We start from the raw sequence: 21137 nt of genomic DNA, 5'->3' as shown, positions 1-21137 counted from the left end.
TTGATAAAGAGTTCGTGTGGGTGAACAGAGCCAGCTGTGAGGAGACGGGACTAAGCGAGGATGAATTTCAACAATTTATTAAATCTTGTATTCGTAATACAAATTTTACATATGTATGAGTTTGAAAGTAAAATGTAAATAAAAATCAATTTCTCGTTGAATACTGGTTAATTTTAAGAACATTTATGAGAATTAACTTACTACAGAAAGGAGTAGGTAAAAGTTGTCTATGAAACTTTCGCTGAATCGGTTGGTCATTACTATGTTCAAGCATTAGTTTTTGGCATAGAAGCGCATTTTCAGAGGTGCGAGTGTTCTGATTTTGGATCCTTCTGAGGCTCATTCATCCCACAAATTCGAATCTGTACAGTCTTCCCATTCTTACTAGCTTCAGACTTTCTGCTGTGCATAATGCTTCGGGTAGCATCCTCTTCTTTTCCTCCTCCTTCTCCTCCTTCTTGTTCTTATTTGTTTAATTGTATTTTTAAATTAATGATGCAGACTTTTCTGTACCAAGTGCAGTGTTAATTGTAGACGAAAATTCTAAAGGGTATTATTGAAGATGTAAAAATTGAACTTATTAGTAAAATAATGCCAGGGTGCTAAAAATTTGTTATTAGCTTTATGACATAAAAGTTGTGGAGAGGGATTGGCAGATATTAACTGTTGTAGGTTACAGTACTGACACTGTCTAGTTAAAGCCTCTTGACTGTTTGGTAAGGAACGGAACGTGAACTTTCCACGCTGGGTAAATAAACTACTGGGTGCAGCCACTTGTCTTAACTCGCCGAGACGATGCTACACGACACGACTGCTGTGTTGCTTAAGGCTCTTTGCACAAGCTCGCGCGCTCCATTGTTGTTTTTATGTCACGGGAACGTAAACGTTTAAGCGCAAACGAAGGAAAAGTGGGTGTCGTTAGCGTGTGCACAAGTTGCGAGGGAAAAAAAGCACCGCACGTGCCTCTCTGTTGACATGAGGCATGGGAAAAGGGCGGAAGGTCTCGTCTGGCGGAACAAAGCGACGTGCAATTAGTGTGGAGGCGTACCGTCCTGACGTCACTGCACCGCTATTCCGTAAACCGCCAACCAAAGGACATACTAAACGTCTCATTTTTTCTGAGTGATCAGTCTTCTGACTAGTTTGATGCTGCCTGCCACGAAATTTCTCTCGTGTTCCAACCTCTTCATCTCTAGAGTAGTACTTGCAACCTACGCCCTCAAATATTTACTGATTATATTCCAATCTCTGTCTTTCTCTTTAGATTTGGCCCTCTACAGCTCCCTTTATGTACCATGGAAGTCATTCTCTGATGTCTCAACAGATGTTCTATCGTCCTGTCGCTTCCTCTTGTCAGTGTTTTCCACATGTTACTTTCCTCTCCAATTCTGCACCGAACCTCCTGATTCCTTACCTTATCATTCCACTTAATTTTTCAGTATTCGTCTGCATCACCACATCTCAAAATGCTTCGATTCTCCTCTGTTTTCCCACAGTCCATGTTTCACTGTACAATGTTGTGCTCCATCAAACGTACATTCACAGAAATTTATTCCTCAAATTAAGTCCTATGTTTGGTACTAGTGGACCTCTCTACGTCAGGAATCCCCTTTCTGCCAGTGCTAGTCTGCTTCTGATGTTCTCCTTGCTCCTTCCGTCATTGGTTATTTTTTGCCTAGGTAGTAGACTTTCTTAACTTCATCTACTTAGTGACCATCAACTCTGATGTTAAGTTTTTCACTGTTCTCATTTCTGCTACTTCTCATTACTTTCATCTTGCTTCGATTTACTCTCAGTCCATATTCTGTACTCATTAGTCTCTTCATTTCGTTTAGCATATCCTCTAATTCTTTTTCAGTTTCACTCAGGATAGCAATGTCATCAGCAAATCGGATCATTGATATCCTTTCACCTTGAATTTTAATTCCACTCCTAAACCTTTCTTTTATTTCTATCACTACTTTTTCGATGTTCAGATTGATTAGTAGGGGCGAAAGATTACATCCCTGTTTTACACCTGTTTTATACTTCATTCGTGGTCATCCACTCTGATTATTCGCTATTGGCTCTTGTACATAATGTATACTACCCGTCTCTCCTCTATTTTTTTCACAATTTCGAATCGAAGTATGTTAATGAGGTACCATGAATAACAGATTCGAAATCCGCAATCGACAACATGTATTGCTAGTTCCCAACAAGTGGTGCTAGATGCAGTGAAGGATCGTGTCATCTGTAGACAAAATGATTACAATAGCCTACAGGACATAATATTGTAAGCAGATTACTAATCCACTATCCCAGTACCAATTGCAAATTGCCTATCTAATGACATCCAGGGGCATCAAACATTGATTTTCAATATTTTGGTTAATTATTCACCGAATTTAAGCGTTTAAAATCATGTCAATTTGCTCACAAAGAAGTGTAACCTTGTGTGAAAAGTTTAACGCAATAGGATTTGTATTACAGTTAGAGTCTGTAACCGACACCTCTCGGAGGCGTCGATGTAAGTGACGGCCGGCAAGTATCCGGATTTTATTCATCCAGTTTTTGAGAATAAGAACACTTACCAACTTCCAACAAATTTGACACATAATTTCACACCTTTAAGAAAAGATACCCTCCCCATTCACTCAGACTCATACACACACACACACACACACACACACACACACACACACACATACACACAAAATTCGCAACACAGTTTGCAGACAGTATCCATATACAGTACAGGACAGACTGTACATGCAAAATTATATCACTGTGCGCCTTATAGCTCAAGAGTTATAAGCATTTAGATGCATAATGATCTAGCTTTTGCTTAAGGGAGAACATTCATGAAAATGACCTAAAATGTCAGTTGTTTATGTATTTAGTTTTATTTTTTGTTAGCACTTTAGCACAATAAGTTCCCAAAGTTTGAATGATGAAATCATTTAGGAAGTGCCTGAAAAATAATTAAATGAGTAGCGTGACCTCTACTGTGCCTACTTTTTGAAGCAATGCTTCAATACCAGCTCCACAAACAAAGATTATGTGAATTACCTTAAAGTAAACTTGCCTCGGATACATCTAGAAAGGTGTGAAATGTACTCTTTTGTTGTATAGATTATCTGCGACTCTGCTCCGTATCTTAGAAACAAAACCCACACTCCATGTGAGTCTGAAAATTCAGTCATATGGAAACGATGCCCAAAAACTACTGTTTCCTCCGATACAATTGTCAGAATTGGAACTTATGATGAAGGTCTGTATTTAATTATGAAAACGTAGAGAGGATGAAGGTACTGGAGAGAATGGGCTTTAAGATACGAAATTTCACTTTAGACATCTTAAGAAAATTGGATTTACAGTGGCTCTCTGCAGCTGAAGTCTGTAAACCAGGAAAATGAAAGAATGCAGAAGTAAGAAACCAGAAGAGAAGGCTTGAAGGGAAGGACGACCCTGATTACAAATCTTGGGCCTTCTGTAGAGATGAGATGGGACACATGAGACTGAACTTTAAATTGTATCTTCTGAAAATTGTGTTTCTTAAAGTTTATGTACTTTCTTCAGACTCTATGAAGGCTAGAATTATGAAATTTTGTACACTTATTTCTATAAACCAAATAAATGTTGTTCCAAGATAAAAATTTTAAATTTTGAGTGTTAGTTGAGGTACAGGGCTAAGTGCTTGGAATTTTGCATAAATTTTCTGTTATACTTACAAAACTATAACTGAAAAATATAAAATTCTCCTATTCGATATATTCAGAAAAACGGCATGAGAGAAGCTTACTATATACAAACAGATTAAACCGAGCATATAAATATATTTTGAAATTAAATTTTTTAAATTGCATAAAAAGTTAAATATATGTAAGCCAACGAACTCAACAGGAAATTTGTTAATTTCAGTAACACATGGTACAAAATTCCTTCCCTGTATCTTCAAAATTGTGGGTTTGGTGCATCTTTTAAAAAATGTGTATCATCCACGAATGCTCCCCCTTAAAATAATACGAAGTAAAATGTCAATGTCAGATATTACCTTTTATTGTATTACTGTATTACTTTTTAGGTACCAACTTTATTCGCAGCAGACTCTGCAACACTATCTGCGTATATCATTCAATGTCTGTGTATAATTATATCACATAGTTCAGTAAATATGACGTCATATGAATTGACAGTGCGTGAAAAACTAGCTCTTGCTTAAAACAGAGTGCAAATTACCCAGACTATATTCATCCAGTGTTTCATAAACGCAGCATTTAGTGACTTACAACAAACATTGAGCATAATTTTAGATCTTTCCTAAACTTTTTCTCGCTTACATGCTTCATGTCAGATACTTAACGCATTAACTCTTATGTAAAGTAACCACATGAATAAGGCTGTCTTATACATCGTAGTTCGAATCTTCAAAGAACTGGGGTTTACTGGTTTTATCCTAGCTACGTTTGTGTACAAAAACATTAAGGTTGTCTTTAGAACAGAAAGGGTGCACAATGCTACAATAAAAATATTTTATCACTTACCCAGTGACATAAAATGTCTGACAGAAACCAAGTAAATTTCGATAACATACTGAGAAAGTTTCTCATTCACAACACCTTCTACTCCGTAGAAGCATGTCTATTACTGTAACGTATAGAAGGTGGGTGTGGGAATTAGTAGCTCACATCTGTATATGTTCTCTCTTCCTGAAAAAAGTCCTTAGAAATGTTCAGAATGTAACCGTATGTCTAAATTAATTTGTTATGTGAGTGTAAATGACTAGTTCCATATCATTACCATCTACTGCGCGGAATGATCCATGGAACATGTAACTAACTAACTATGAAATTACTGCTCATCAGACGCGCTTTTCTTGCCATTGGTAGTCTAAATTTTATGACCTCTTTACTTCGACTATTATCAGTTATTTTACTGCGCAAATAGCAGAAATAGACTACTACTTATTTTACTGCGCAAATAGCAAAACTCGACTACTACTTCCAGTGACTCGTTTCCTATTCTAATTCCCTCAGCATAGCGTGATTTAATTCGATTACATCCCATTATCCTTGTTTTGTTTTTGTTGGTATTCATCTTATATTTTCCTCTGAAGACAGTCTACCATTTATCTAAGTCCTTTGCGGCCTCCAATGGATTACCAAGTCGTCAGCAAGCCATGAAAGACTTTGTTTTTTCTCCATGAACTTTAATTCTCCCTCCAAATTTTTCTTTGGTTTCCCCTACTGCTTTCTTAGTGCACAGATTGAAGAACAACTGGGATGAGCTACAAACGTATTTACTCCCTACCCAACCACTGAGTCCCTTCAGGCACCTCGAATCTTATAACTGATGTTTAATTCCTGTACAAATTTTAAAGGTTTCTTTCGCTCCCTGTATTTATAAACGTAGCTTTCCTTTACTTTCACCTACCTTCTAAGTTAATTTGTTGAGGTTAATTCATAGGGTATTGCCTCGTGTGTTCCTATATTTCTCCAGAACCCAAACCGGTTTCCTATGAAGTCAGCTTCTACCAGGTTCTCCATTCTCATAAAAATAATTCGTGTCAATGTTTAGCAAGCGTCTTTATAAGCAGGTAATTCGGTAATACACTTGTCAGAATCATCATTCTTTTGATTTGGAATTATTACATTCCTCCTGAAGTCCGGGCGTGTCTCGTATACCTTGCACACCAAGCGGAATAGTTTTGCCTATTTTGATCTGCCTAGGATACAAATAGCTCTGAGGGAATTTTGTCTCCTCCAGGCGCCTTGTTTCGATTTAGGTCCTTCAGTTCCCTGTCAGATTCTTCTCGCATTATCTTATCTCTCCCTGTATCTTCACTTGTTTCTTCTTCCCTTTCTGTTTTAGTGTCCACAAGTTTGTCCTCATATAGAGAAACTCTATATATTCCTTCCAATTTTCGTTTTCTTTGCTTGGTTTTCTGTCTGAGCTCTTGATATTCAAACAGCTGCAACTCTTTTCTTACAAAAATCTCTCTGATTTTCCTGTAGACAGCATTCATCTTTCCCCTAGTTTTACATGCTTCTGTAGACTTGAACTGGTCTTCTAGCCTTTCTTACTTACCTATTTCACATTTTCTGTCAGTCTCATTTTGTAGACGTCTGTATTCTCTTTCACCTGCTTTATTTTCTGTATTTTTATGTGTTCTCTTATCATCAGTTAAGTGGTGGGAGAACCGAGCCAAATGGAGAGGACTCGTCAGCGTTCAGACCCGGCAACAGCTGGAGCGAGATCCGGATACAACAACATCATCAATTAAATTCTATGTATCATATGATACCTAACGGTTTTTACTAGGTCATACCTTTGTACCTATTTGATCCTCTGCTGCCTTCACTGTATCTTCTCTCAAAGCTATCCATTCGTCTTTCACTGTACTCCTTTGCATTGTTCCAGTCAGTCATTACCTAATCCTCCCTTAAAAAGCCTAGTGGCGGAGAGGTTAGCACCCTGGATTCTCATTCGGGGCTTGTCAATAACAATAGCCAAAATCGAGGAGTCGATGTGCAATTCGTAATATTACCAGATATTTTATTTGATTGGCTTTATTTCTGGATATTAACTATTGTTATTTGACAAGACTGGTCATAGGTGTCATCATATTTAATAACGTATACAATGATTTGCATTGGATATATGTCACAACGCATCATTTTTGGTGTTTTCCAATGTGATATTTCAGTTACATGTGTTTCTGAAGAAGACTGGTTACACCTGACGAAATCATCCTCAAAGGACGAGTAAAACCACCTTTCTGTTACAACTGGTTGGCTGCTTCTGATTAATTTACTGACCTGTAACTGATTCTGAAATGCAGCCATGTTCAGTATGACAAGAGGGTACAATCACGGTACAGCGGTTGTGGTGGAGTAATATTATTCTGCAGTATATTCTGATTTCACGTAAGTGCGCTTTCCAATATACTGCTTTTATTTTAGTTACTGTTTTGTTTTTATTTCACAGTGACATTTTTAGTTATATAAAGCTTACTCTTTAATTCCCTGCTACCCTTTGAGGCATCACCATCTACAAAAATTGAACCATAACTTGCATCTAATTGTAATTAATTGATACATATAGAAAATAATCTAAATGATGATGAGAGTCAGAAATGTATATTACTGCATTTTATCTCTCAGTGCCACAGAAATAGATATAATTCAGTTAAGATTTTTTTTTCTCAACGGTTCCCTCTTTTTACTCCTTTGTATCAGCCCAGTGAGGAATTTTTTAACGCCGTTGTTAGACGGCGGGTGACAAATGAGCCTACTACAATTCTTACGACAAATATAAAGTGTGCGTTAACGAGCATTTCACTCTCGTCTAAGTATATGGCTGAAAGAGACAGTCTTCCAGGAATTGTGAAACGATTCCTGTCATCCCAGACCGTTTGCCACAAAGAGCGCAGATTCGTCACGAGATGGGGAAATTCACAGGCGTCTATTGTGCTGAAGAGGCCAGGCTGATCACGCCTAAGCGCTGTAGTGTGCGAGTGAGGCAGACGAGAACCTACGGCATAGGGAAACCCCGTAGGAGCTGTTTGCGCCCAGGGAGTCGTAGCAGTGTTAAATATGGGGGACCTAAGATCGGCCATAAATGGAAACATTTATGAAAACTATTTAATTCTGTTGTAATTCAGGGAATGAAGACACAGCAATTTTAATCTACCATCTTTATTAAATTTTCATGGTGATCCCAACAAAACTTGAATATTGATCGTATATAGACTATAATACGAGGTTTTGTAACAAAGACCTGAATGCTAAAATCTGAATGCTTTGTTGATTTCACATCAAAGCGGATCATTAAAAGGACAAATGTTGTAAATATCAACTCTGTAACTTTATTTGTTTAAAAGATACAGTTAATTTAAACTATCGGTATTTTCAGTTAAGCATCAGGTCATTATCTCCTCGACACAAAACACATTGAATGATAACAGTATGACTCCTTATTGAATCATTAGGTAATAGAACAATTGTTGTGAAGTTTAGTGCATAGTAGTTACTTTTGTTCTTATTTATTTATAAGAAAGCACATTGGTGCAAGGCTAATGGCGGTGACATTCAAAGTTAAGAAGGAGATAGTATTGGTTTTATGGAAAGAATTTAACGTTTATTATGTGATGGATATTATTGTTACTTTCCTTAGAACGTGAAAGTAGTCAAGCTTTGATTATTTAAATATGTTAAAATGTAAAATAATGTAGAATAGGCTGTAGTCAATCAGATAGACAGCTTCAGGGAAGGGAACTTCACTAGTCAGTTGAGCGGCGATGTTCAGCACGCAGGACACGCGGCTAGAGACGAGCAGAGGACAGTGCTGGTGCATACGCGAAAGCGGACAGTTCGGCTGGAAACACCAAAGTGACAGTTCTGGTCTAGACATCAAAGGGTACAGTTCGGATTGAGACGCGAAAGACGACGCTCGGTCTTTAAGTATCTAGGAAGTGAAACGACTTAGAAAATTTCGCGTTGTGTGGTATCGCGGGACTTAGTGTCTCAACGGTGAGTAGCCGCACGCCTGGTGTGAACTTCTCGCGTAGCTAACGAGATGCAGTATTGGACTTTTATTTCGAGATGGGATTGTGATGATCGAAATGTGTCAAATGGGTAGGCGCTCGAGTGTAACAGTAACTCTAAATACGATCAGATTCGCTATTAGTTTGATTTCTGAATAAACATTATTCTAACCAAATCGCAACTGTGTGGCCTACACCACTTATGAGCCGTTAACTTAGCTACAGATATTATTATATGTTATACTAACTTTGTATGTTTCATACAATTTCACAAACTTGCCATCAGCCAGACAATTTAACCAAAGGGTCACAAATGTCTAAGAGCGTGTAATACGACACATGCGTTTCAACCCCTACACGAGTTTGAGCCAAGACATTTCGACGAAGAAGAACCGCATGTGAGCACGAACATCTTTGGGATGTTAGCTCGCACAAGTAAGCTGTGAAACCTACAGTTATGGATAAAGGGATGTAAGGAAAAAGGTTAGGGCCCGTGTAACATCATGTGTCATTTCATGTTACTACTTTATTGACATAAATACCTCTGAAACAGGTAGGCATTCCGCAATCACAATCTCAGTTAATTACAACACATATTGTGTAAAACTTTATGTCTGAATAATAGGGCAATAAAAATTGGTGCATCTTGATTAATAAGAGTTTCAGCTAACCCAAAATGATGAAATAGTTCTTAATTTCATTAAAAAGGAACAGGCAGGCCTTAAATAATAACAGATCCAGTTAAGTACAACTGCCAAATACAAAACAGTTAGGCCTTCAATAATAACAGCTTCAATTAAATAGAACTTCCAAATACAAAATAGGTAGGCCTTCAATAATAACAACTTCAGTTAAGTAAAACTACCCAATAGAAAATAGTCAGGCCTTTTTCAATTACAGCTTCAGTCAAATGAAATCACCAAACAGAAAACAAACACGTCTTCTGTATTAACAGCTTCAGTTAAGTAAAAATTACCTAATAGGAAACAGGCAGGCCTTCAGTAATAACAGCTAAGGCCCCAAAATCCAAAACGTAACGCGAGTTCACGAATCGAAGCTGAATCTTGCCAGTTCCAAAGGGAGCCCAGAATTCAGCACAGCTAAACTGGCTTCAACTCCGTCATCTGTGTGCCACGTCGCAGAGCTGGCTGGCCACGCTATGCACGAAGACGGCACTCAAAGTCGGCCTCGGATTCATATCGGCCCACAAATATGCCCAGCAACCACTTGCCTACTCCGAGCCGAAAACGCTTGTGCAAGTGCTCGCCTTAGTCGTCGGTCGGACCTCCCACACCGTCCTCCTCGTTCCCTTACCGCTCCCTAACTCGCCACGTCGCACGCCCCGTCCAACATCAACAATATCGTACAAAGATCTTATTGGCCTCAAACCAGAGGGACGTTTATGACAGATCGAGCTAGTGCGCCGGGAATTCGAAAGGCGAGCCACCAACCCCGCCACGGCTCAAGCTGTTGAAGAATGATCGGTACAGAAAATTTCAGGGACGCGTTAGCTTCGTTTAAGGAAGCAACGACAGAACGCGATAATTCCTCTTATTTGAAGCCTGAAATAAAATTCTAAAAACACAGTGAAAATTATTTGCATAAGAAGACATCGAGTAGGTAATGAGACTAAAATGTCCGACACAGCTATGTATCATATAATACAACAATTATTCAATTACGTAACATACAGATGAAACTTACATGTTTCCCACAAAACATCACACACGACTAAGTGAGCTCGCAGGCTGCAGACGTGGCTCTCCTTCATTTTCCACGCGATGTTATAAATCGTTCCTTTTACAAATTTCACAGACATTAATTACTAATGTGATGTGGTTGAACAACAGTCTCCTTACCGCCCATTTCGGGACTATGTGAAACATTCTGAAAGAGTTCACATCACAAAATGAACGAGTAGCGTCAATGTTTCAAAATGATTTCAAGTGCTGAGCTGTCGTACGATAGAGTCTGATCAGTACATTCATCTTATAGCATACACTGAATCTACATACGTTAATGTTCGTACGATCCCTATTGACTGGGAATATGGGTTTCTCTCTAATCTTAGGTTGCCAACTTTGCCGCCTGTGTTCCAAGCTAGCGCACTAGCTGAAACTAAACTGTCCTCATGTTTCACAACTAGTGTTCACAGTAGCAACACTTGGCAGCTACACAAACGTTCACCACAAGCAGTGAAGAAATGTCACTGTAGTGCCGTTGAATTCTAAATTTACAAGGGAAATCCTTTTTTACGCAATTCTAAATTTACAAGGGAAATCTTTTTTACGCAAACAAAGATTTTAGTACGCGACAATTGTCTATACAGCACATTCTCGGCAGTGGTTCATTTTTTCTACCTTGCATTCGTGCTGCGCGTAAGGGGCCAGTTTAACCACGACTCTCATAACAATGAAGATTGAAGGTCTTAAGGCCTTTAATTAAAAAATAATTTCTAATAGCTGCGTTTGAACCATGAATCATTGAACACACGGCCTGGGAAACCGTGATATGTGATATACAAACAGCTATATGGTAGCTATACCGATCATCTGCTATGATTTTCACAGCTTCCGAAAACATTCAACAGTCTCCTTTGCATTTTATTACTATACTCGTTTATAGACACAAATTCATTTCCTAGGACTAATAATTAATGTTCATCAAAGTTGTATGTTTGACCATGAAACAGAAAATACATGCATTACATACAAATAATGATGAAATTTTGTTTCGTGGCCCCACGTTGGGCGGAATATGTGGCGTTTGCTCTAAAAAAATGAAGCGAAACTTGCATTTAATTGTAGTTAATTGACATATATGGAAGAAAACTCCACTGAATGGTTCAAATGGCACTGAGCACTATGGGACTTAACTTCTGAGGTCATCAGTCCCCTAGAACTACTTAAACCTAACTAACCTAAGGACATCACACACATCCATGCCCGAGGCAGGATTCGAACCTGCGACCGTAGCGGTCGCGCGGTTCCAGACTGAAGCGCCCAGAACCGCTCGGCCACACCGGCCGGCAACTCCACTGAAGATGGAGGCCAGAAATATACGTTGCTACATTTTATCTCTCACTGCGGTAAAGGGAGTTAATATTCCATTAAGATTTATTTCCTCAAAGGCTGCCTCTTCTTACTCATTTGCATCAGACCAGTGCGAAAAGCGGTTAACGCGCTTGTTAGACGTGGGGGTGACATATCAACCTACTATAGATCTTGAGAAAAATATCACGTAAACTTTTGTGTTAGCAGAAGAGCCAACACCGTGTTACGAGTGGAGGCCGAAATGCACGCGTTTTAGCTCACGCAGACTGGCGTGAGGAGGGAAGAACTATACTGACGTGAGGTCTGGAACATGACAAGGAATGAGAATTCAGAAAGCGGACGTAATTAGTTTGATACTTACCTTTAATCCACTAATGATGAACGTCGCTCTTGACGGTACATGAGTCATAATATTATCTGTTCAGAATACATTCTTCAAGATAGTACTTATAGTAACTGAATATGGCGCCTTGCTAGGTCGTAGCAAATGACGTAGCTGAAGGCTATGCTAAACTGTCGTCCCTGCAAATGAGAGCGTATGTAGACAGTGAACCATCGCTAGCAAAGTCGGCTGTACAACTGGGGCGAGTGCTAGGAAGTCTCTCTAGACTAGACCTGCCGTGTGGCGGCGCTCGGTCTGCAATCACTGATAGTGGCGACACACGGGTCCGACGAATACTAACGGACCGCGGCCGATTTAAAGGCTACCACCTAGCAAGTCTCAGGGACGTTTTAATTTCATTTAAAGAACGAAGGAACGTAATTAGTTCTCGGTAGTTGGCTATTTAATAATTTGTTACCAATCTCTCTTATCTGAAGCCTGAAATAAAATTCTAAGAATGTAGTGAAAATTATTTGCACGAGAATACATCGGACAAGTAATAGAATCAAAATATGCGACACAGCTGCGAGCGTAGACCATTTAATTAATTTAACATACAGAACAAAATTTAGATGTATCTAACAAAACACAGGCAAGAGAGTGAGTGAGCTCGCAGGCTCCAGACATAAGAAGCTCGGTTCTTATTCATTTTCTTCCTCACTATTTTATATATACTTGTTTTTATAAATTTCACAGACACTAATTACTTATGTGATTCGGTAAAAATGTTTACACAAAAATGTTTCTACATTGAGATGTAAGTTTGAAGGATGCGCCACTACGGTGCACATGTCTTCTAAAACGTGGCCAGTTTACAACTATTTTAAAAGTAATACTTTACCTTGACTCCAAGCTCACACACGTCCGCAGACACGCAGGTAATGCAAGCACGGTTTTGTTGGGTTGAGTTAAAATAGCGACGTGTTACATAATCGATCGATCAACAATTAAGATATGAGAGTTTGTGAAGGTGAACTAATAATTTAAATGAACAGCCACGTAGCAAGGAAGTGTCGTTCCATCCGTCAGATGGAAAGAGTAGTAAAGCAGTATCGGTATGTGGTAGACGGTGATGCCAGCTGTAAGGCCACGGTGTATTAGGCATAGGAAGTAGTTGATAAACAAGAATGGGGTAGACCTTTTCTCCGAGAAGAATTTTTCCCAGTCTCTACCATTCTCAGTTCAAACTGTACTAATACTTCCAGCAAGTGGAAACTATCTTCTTTCATCCGCCGCTACGAGCTACAGTGCAAAGTGCACAGTACTTTTGTCATATTTAGCTGTTACAGCCTTGTCTTTTGTCAGAGTTTCTGTGCCCTCTGCATTCCGATCGCACACGCTGTGACCTTTTTTCCATTCATGAGTTCCGCGCTGCTGCTTTCACTGCGCAGGAGAACGCGCCTCGTCATTAATGAGGCAGCACGCCGCGCCGTGTAGACTTCACGGCAGAGCCGTGTGGCGCTCCGGGCCGCTCTGACATAACGCGCACTGCACGCTTCGCCGCGGTCACCGGCTGTGACAGCGGGGCGCGCCGGCGCTTCGGAACCTCCACGGCGCACGTGAGGCTCCAGTCCTAAAAGTGCTCCGCATCTGAAGGAAGTGAATCGTAATGCGGTGCTTCACTTTTAGAGTCCTGGCAGTGCAGGTTCCTAGATGAGTCAAACAATATACTGCTTCCCACTATGTACATCTCACGAGAAGACCTTGGAGGTAAAATCAAAGAGCTCATAACAATCATTCTTCCCGCGGACCTCTCGTGACTGGACCGTAAAATGGAGAAATGACAGTATTACACAAAGCATCTTCCGCCACCTACCGTAAAGTGGCTTGCGGAGAGTAGATGTAGATGTCCCCTTGGACTAATGATGACATCGATGCTCATAATGTTGTTTTACACCCACAGTGAGGTGAAAAAAGTCATGGGACACATAACGGTGCTAGTGTCGCATACACAAGTTACAAAAGGGCTGTGTGATGGAGAAGCTGTCACTTGTACTCAGGTGATTCAGGTGAAAAGGTTCCTGATGTGCTTACAGCCGCAAGACGTGTATTAACAGACCTTGAGGGCGGAAGGGTTGATGGCGCATTCCATTTCGGAAACCGTCGGGGAATTCAGTATTCCGACATCCACAGAGTCACGAGAGTGTCGAGAATACCAAATTAAAGGCATTAGCTCGCACCACGGAGAACACAGTGACCGATAGCCTTCACTTAAAGACTGAGAATAGCGGTACTTGCGTAGAGTTGTCAGTGCTAACAGACAAGCAATGATTTTTGTGAAATAACTACAGAAATCCATGTAGGATGTCCGACGAACGTATCCAATAATACAGTGCGGCGAAATTTGGAGCTAATAGGCTGTGGTAACAGATGACTGACACGAGTGCCTTTGCTAACAGCACATCGCCTAGAGTGACTCTCATAGGCTCGTGACAATATCGATTGGACCCTAGACGACTGGAAAAACGTGGCCTGATCTGATGAGTCCCGAGTACGGCTGGCAAGAGCTGTTGATAGGGTTCGAGTGTGGCGCAGACCCCAAGAAGTCATGCACCCAAGTTGTCGACAAGACACTGCGCATGCCATAATGCTGTGGCCTGTGTTTACATGGAATGGACTGGATCCTCTGGTTCCAACGAACCGATCACTGACTACAAATGGTTATGTTCTGCTACTTGCAGCAGGACTCCATGTTCCCAAACAACGATGTCATGTCACTGAGCCATAGTTGTTCGCGGCTGGTTTGCAGAAGATTGTGGACAATTCGCGCAAAAGATTTGGCCACCCAGATCGCCCTTCACGAATGGGACACAACCGAGGGTTCAGTACGTGCACAAAAACCTGCACCGGCAACACTTTCGCCATTATGGAAGGCAGCATGACTCAGTATTTCTGCAGGGGACATCCAGCGACTTGTTGAATCAAATGGTGCAAATGGCTCTGAGCACTATGCGACTTAACTTCTGTGGTCATCAGTCGCCTAGAACTTAGAACTAATTAAACCTAACTAACCTAAGGACATCACACACATCCATGCCCGAGGCAGGATTCGAACCTGCGACCGGAGCGGTCGCTCGGCTCCAGACTGTAGCGCCTATAACCGCACGGCCACTCCGGCCGGCCCGTTGAATCAATGACACTTCGAGTTGCTTCACCATACCGGGGAAAAGGAGGTCCGATACGATATTAGAAGTTCTCTCGTGACTTTGTTACCTTAGTGTACGTCACTACTATGCAACTTACACTTACGAATTTGGCAGCTGGATCACACAAACATTTTATTCGTAACTGTAACCCCTGGGTATTTAGTTGAAGGGACAACCTCTAAATTTTTGTAGTTTATCGTGTAATGCAAGTGTAGTTGAAGTTCTTCGGCACCTATGTGAAGGATGTCACACTTTTTTTCTATTTTTCAGGATCATTTGTTACTTTTCGAATCGTGTAGGTATCGTATCTAAATCATTCTGAAATTCTTTTTTGTCCTTTCATGACTTTACTAGGAGGTAAACAATGGTATAGTCTGTAAATAATGTAAGAAGGCTCTTCAGATTGTCTACAAAATTTCTATATATAATAGGCAATTTTCGGACTGACTGATTCACTCACTGCGTCATCATACCCCAGGCCAAACTATTAAGGACAAAAACTTGACATTAGTAGAGACTGTTGATGTTATACAGTAGGAGTTTTCTTGAACTTACGACGCTATTAATGTAATTTTAGAGGTAAACCAACGAAAATTGGTTTTTGGTTCCTCAGTCAGAAATAAAGAAATATTTGTTTCAGAATTTCTGGAAATTTAACTCGTATGGGGATGCAATAGCGGGTGAAATTTTTCTTGAAAATAAATGATTATTAAAGAACTACTAACGTATTTTTAATAAAGCTACATGTATGAAAATTGGATTTTAACTTCTCGGTTACAAATTAAAAAATACATGTTTCAGGGAGTTTTTCTTTTAATTCATCCCAAATTTGTATTTGGCTTCTCTGCTAGAAAAAAAAAATACACATTTCACTTCTTTAGGAAATTCAGTTACTAAGAGGTTAAACTAGAAGATGAAACGTTTTATGAAAATATTTCACTGTTGAAGAATTTTTAAAGCTAAAGCTTTGATAATTGGTATTTGCTTCTTATAAATGAAATAAATGCATGATTTACTGTTCTTGGAAATTCAACCACTAAGGGCGTGAAATAGGGGAAGAAAAAATTTAAGAAAATATTTCATTATGTTAAAAAAGTTTTAAAGCTAAATCAGCGAAGTTTGGTATTTCATTTTTCGGCTATATATAAAGAAATATTTGTTACGGGAGGAAAGTTTCTATCTAAGTATCGCCACAAGAACGCAAAAAGCGTGATTGATGAAAATATTTGAGTTGAGCTACCTGAATCGCTCTTTGATCAGAAATACATTCGTAGACGGCCATGCTTCTATGGCGTGAAAAGTTTAAAAGGTTTTGTTATTTGTGCACAACACAAAAATTCGATTAAAAATACTGTACATATCACACAGTCTATGCGAGAGAAGGAGCGGGCACTAAACTAATCCTTTTTATACGGCGGACATTAATAAAACCGACAAACTGCAGAGACGGATTCCTGACTGGAAACGGAGGAAAAAAGGTCATATGAACATGTGTAGTCGCGCGGCGTGGCAGCGTGGTTTGAAGCACCATGTCACGGATTGCGCGGCCCCTCCCACAGACGGTTCGCATCGGTGCGTGTGTTGTTCTTAGAATAAGTTAGTTAAGTTACTTTAAGTAGTGTGTAAGTCTAGGGACCGATGACCTCAGCAGTTTGGTCCCTTAGGAATTCACACACATTTGTACATTTGAACATGTGTCCGGAAATGGGTGGTGTGCGTGCAACGACAGAAAATCTCCCCTGAACACGGTACAGAGCTGCATCGCATCCACGTCACAACAGATGTTCAAAGTAGCCTCCATGAGATTGCAGGTGACAGGGGTAAAAGCGGATGTCATAAAGATACACGTAATCGTACTCTGGGTTCCACTATGTTGGCGGGTTACTTGCAAGCAGCTTGTAGTAGAATTCGTCTCAATATTCTGTATAATACTGTCCCCCAAATTTGGTGTACGCACAGTTCGCCGCTTCTCTGCATATTCGTCTGTCTGAAAGGACTCATGACAACACAAACATCCAAAACGGGCTTGAAATGTTGTTGGCCGAACACAACCACCTTATCGCCTTGTTCCTGACATGAATACCGGATCATTCTGCTGCTTAAAATATGCTGTGGCAGTCACACGGCTTGCAACACACAGGGAACACACGGAGCGTGGTCAGAGGAACTTTCATTCCTCAGTACCATCTCCCATGGTAACGAAGCATTTCCGGACACGTGTTAATAGGACCTTTTTCCTCCATTTCCAGTCAGAAATGCGTTCCTGCAGTTTGTCGGTTTTATTAATGTCCCCCTGCATAGTGAATGTTTACCGTCTGGTTGTGCATCGTTACCTTTGTATCTCTATTCCTCTCTTTCCTTTTATCTATGCTAGAGTGTGCCGGACGTGTTTGTGGCCAAGGCGCCCCATTTACATGTGCTTACCCGCTTGGTTCAACGCTCGGAAGAATTGAATTTAAGGGGGCCGGCCCGACGTCTAGTTATTATGATAAAATTGCGCAATGGATAACGCGGGGGAGGGCTCAAGCAACCAAGTGGGCAAGTAAGTAAATGCCACGCTCTAACATGATCTATAAGGACTTCACTTTGTTGATAACATTGCTCTCTACACAGGACTGGGTTTTGTAATGACCACTAAATCCATGACATCGAGTTTATAAGACATTTATTATTTATATTCCCAGAAACTTTACAAACTTAATCAGATATCTCGTTGCTGCTTAACCACTGGGAAAGAGGATGGAACTACGTTGCTGCCCTTGTGGTTAGTCTGCTGGGACAGTGATCGAAATTCGCACGCAGGATTACTACTTGGACCGAATAACAAAAATTCTTTTGGCTGGAAAACGGGGGACAAAGCAGACACTAACTTTTCCCATATACACAAAAGAAAGCAAATTCTTAAAAAGTAAAACATCCTTTGAAATATGGCACACGCAAATTAACAATTAACAGCACACGCAAGCATCCTCACCGTAACTAATTTCCAAGAACGAACTGGTAGCTCGCTGGCAGTGCAATTCGACACCACGTGGGTGATCGATACCAACAGCTAATTTCTTTGTACTCACTCCTCTGTTCGTTCTTGTTTTCCATACTATACAATTATTCACATGCTCAACCTATTCTTTATGATAGTAGTTAGGACGTGCTGCTTGCAAATGGGGGTTAAAAGGCTCCGTGAACAAAATTTATGAGATGGCTTAAAAAATTACGTCACATGCTTAGAATCTTAAGGAATTCACACGAAACATACGCATCTCCTACGAGGTTTCACACTGAATCGTCATCTAAATTATTCATCAGCCGTTACGACCACGTGTTAAGTTAACTAGGCGGGGTGAAGCCCCAGGTTACTTTAACATTGCAAAACGCTGCTTCTAAAAGTGAAACTATACGATGTTTTTAGATCTATTGCTGCTCTCGTGTGCTGAAGGCACCAAGTGATTGCAGCACTATAAATGGATAACGCGAGCCCCCATGCTCACCTCTGGAAAAGAAACCCTAACTGAAAACTTTAATTGTACAGGCAAATTTTCTCAAAAAATTAATGAATGGCCGTATCGGCATGCTAACTAATTCAATCGTGAAAAAGAGCAGATTACTAACAGTGTAGCACATAATACCTCATCCCACAGTGAAATTGGTGGCAAAGACGGAGATTGCCCTCTATTCCGTCCGCTCAGTTCAGCCGCTACCCCAAGAGTGACTCTATCATGGCGGCTCTCAACGGCCGTTCCCCTGATGTGGAGGGGATGGGGACCTGTTACCAATCCCCAACTACCCTCTGGCAAACAGGTGAATATCGCTGTCTTTACTCCAGGCTTAGGTTGGCACTGAACCGACCTACAGGGTGACCACATCTCTGCCTTGGCACTACCAGCAGACGAACTCTTAATACAAACCCCAAAGTTAATTAACCCAAGCCAACGTTGAGGGATTAAGGAAAGGAATTGCATTTATGTAATTATGAATTAAATAAACAGGTAGTCCACTTCTTCACTCGAGTTAAACTAAAAGAAATGTTGAAAGTATATTCAGTATAATGCAATAAAAAAACTAATTGTAAAGAGATGGAACAAACTGTTCCCCCTCAATAGATCGAGAACAACAGAGGCCCTGTAACGCTTCCTTGAGGAACTCAAGATGTCGCTTCGCTTTCATTAGAAAACTTTTGGTCAATTACTACTAACTGTGACCTTTTTGGCAGGAAATCAGGAAGCCAGTAGCACAGCTGAGACGATACGCCATAGGCACACCATTTGATCACAAGGTGCTTTTGAAGAATCTTGTCTAAATGGTGGAATTCTCGAGATATAGAATCATCTCCAAATCGCCTGTCAATAGCAAGCATTACTTAATGTGTTTAAAGAACCAACTGCATTTGACAACAACGATATTTCCTGAATACGTGCTGTATGTAAAGGCAATCATTCAAATGGTCAGCAACTTTCTTCATTTTTCGCTTCAAAAGTGCATTTTAAATCGGAATCATGTGTGACTGCAGTCTTGTAGAATCGAAAACACAAATAAATAAAATTAAACCACGCTAACATACATGAGAAAGTGGTGAACGAAAACCTTGTAGGTTCCACCAGTTACTAGTTTTAAGATAATTGCGGACGATCTTCTGAATAGTTACTAAATGCAGCTGGCGGATCAGCTTTTTTCAAGTGTTAGTTGAAGGTATTCTAGTGTTCAGTGGTCTGTATGGTTGTGAACTGTTATATAAAGGTGTCGGGAATGCAATAACAGAGTATTCTTTCTTATAATTACAGCTACGGTTATTGCAGGATTGATGGAAGCGTACCACGGTTTACAACAGGTCGTTATTTGGCAGACAGATAGAAAAGAAATTGCTAAGGATAAAATGTTTAGCCGGCCGAAGTGGCCGTGCGGTTAAAGGCGCTGCAGTCTGGAACCGCAAGACCGCTACGGTCGCAGGTTCGAATCCTGCCTCGGGCATGGATGTTTGTGATGTCCTTAGGTTAGTTAGGTTTAACTAGTTCTAAGTTCTAGGGGACTAATGACCTCAGCAGTTGAGTCCCATAGTGCTCAGAGCCATTTGAACCATTTGATAAAATGTTTACCAAACCTATAATTATTGTTTTCTTTGCTTATACGTAGGTACATAACTCTTCGAGCAAAAAAAGTTGATGTTTTGAAATGTTTTTACTGATAGTTCCTTTCAGTATCTCACTAGTTTGTATGATTTGTCTTACGTACTTTCTGAGGAATATATGTTACGATTTTTTCTTTCGTCATTGATAAATACTACTACGATTCCTGTTGTTTGTTGCCGATACTCTGTCCTACTTTTTGCTAGATGGACTATCTTGTTGTGGTCTGGTCTTCCGTCCAAGGACTGGTTTGATGCTGCTCTCGGGGACAAGCCGCTCCATCTCTGTGTAACTGCTGCAATCTACATTCAGTTTAACTACCTTACTACGTTCATGTCTTGGTTTTCCTCCGCAATTTTTACGCGTCCCCACCATTCACATACCCACATAGGCAACAAACACAATACACACACACTTCCCTCCATTATCAAACTGACTATTCCTCGATGTGTGACAACGCGTCCTGTCACCTGAGCGCTTCATTTGGTAAAGTTGTGCCAGTAATTTCATTTTTCCCCAATTCGATTGAGTTTTTCCTCATTCGTTATTCGATCTATTCATCGATTCCATTCTCTTGCAGCACCACCTTTCAAAAGTTGTATTCTTTTTTTGTCTGAAGTGGTTATCGCTCACGTTTCACTTCTACACAAGGCTATGCTCCATGCAAATACCTTGAGAAAATATTTCTGAACAGTTAAATCTATATTCAGTGCTAACAAATTTTTATTTTTCAGAATCGCTTTTCTTGCTATTTCCAGTCTACGCTTGATATCGATCATCACACAAGTACTCAGTTTCAAAGTTCAGTACTTGGCTGAGCGACGTGACGGTTTGTTGACGTTCCGTCTAGCGTGGACACAGCACCAATAGACGGTGTCATTCCGTTCCGCTGACGTCCAGACTGAATCG

Source organism: Schistocerca nitens, chromosome 1 (assembly GCF_023898315.1).
Source record: "Schistocerca nitens isolate TAMUIC-IGC-003100 chromosome 1, iqSchNite1.1, whole genome shotgun sequence".
NCBI classification, from domain to species: Eukaryota; Metazoa; Arthropoda; class Insecta; order Orthoptera; family Acrididae; genus Schistocerca; species Schistocerca nitens.
The sequence above is the reverse complement of the archived record's forward strand: the minus strand, read 5'-3'. Positions refer to the sequence as shown.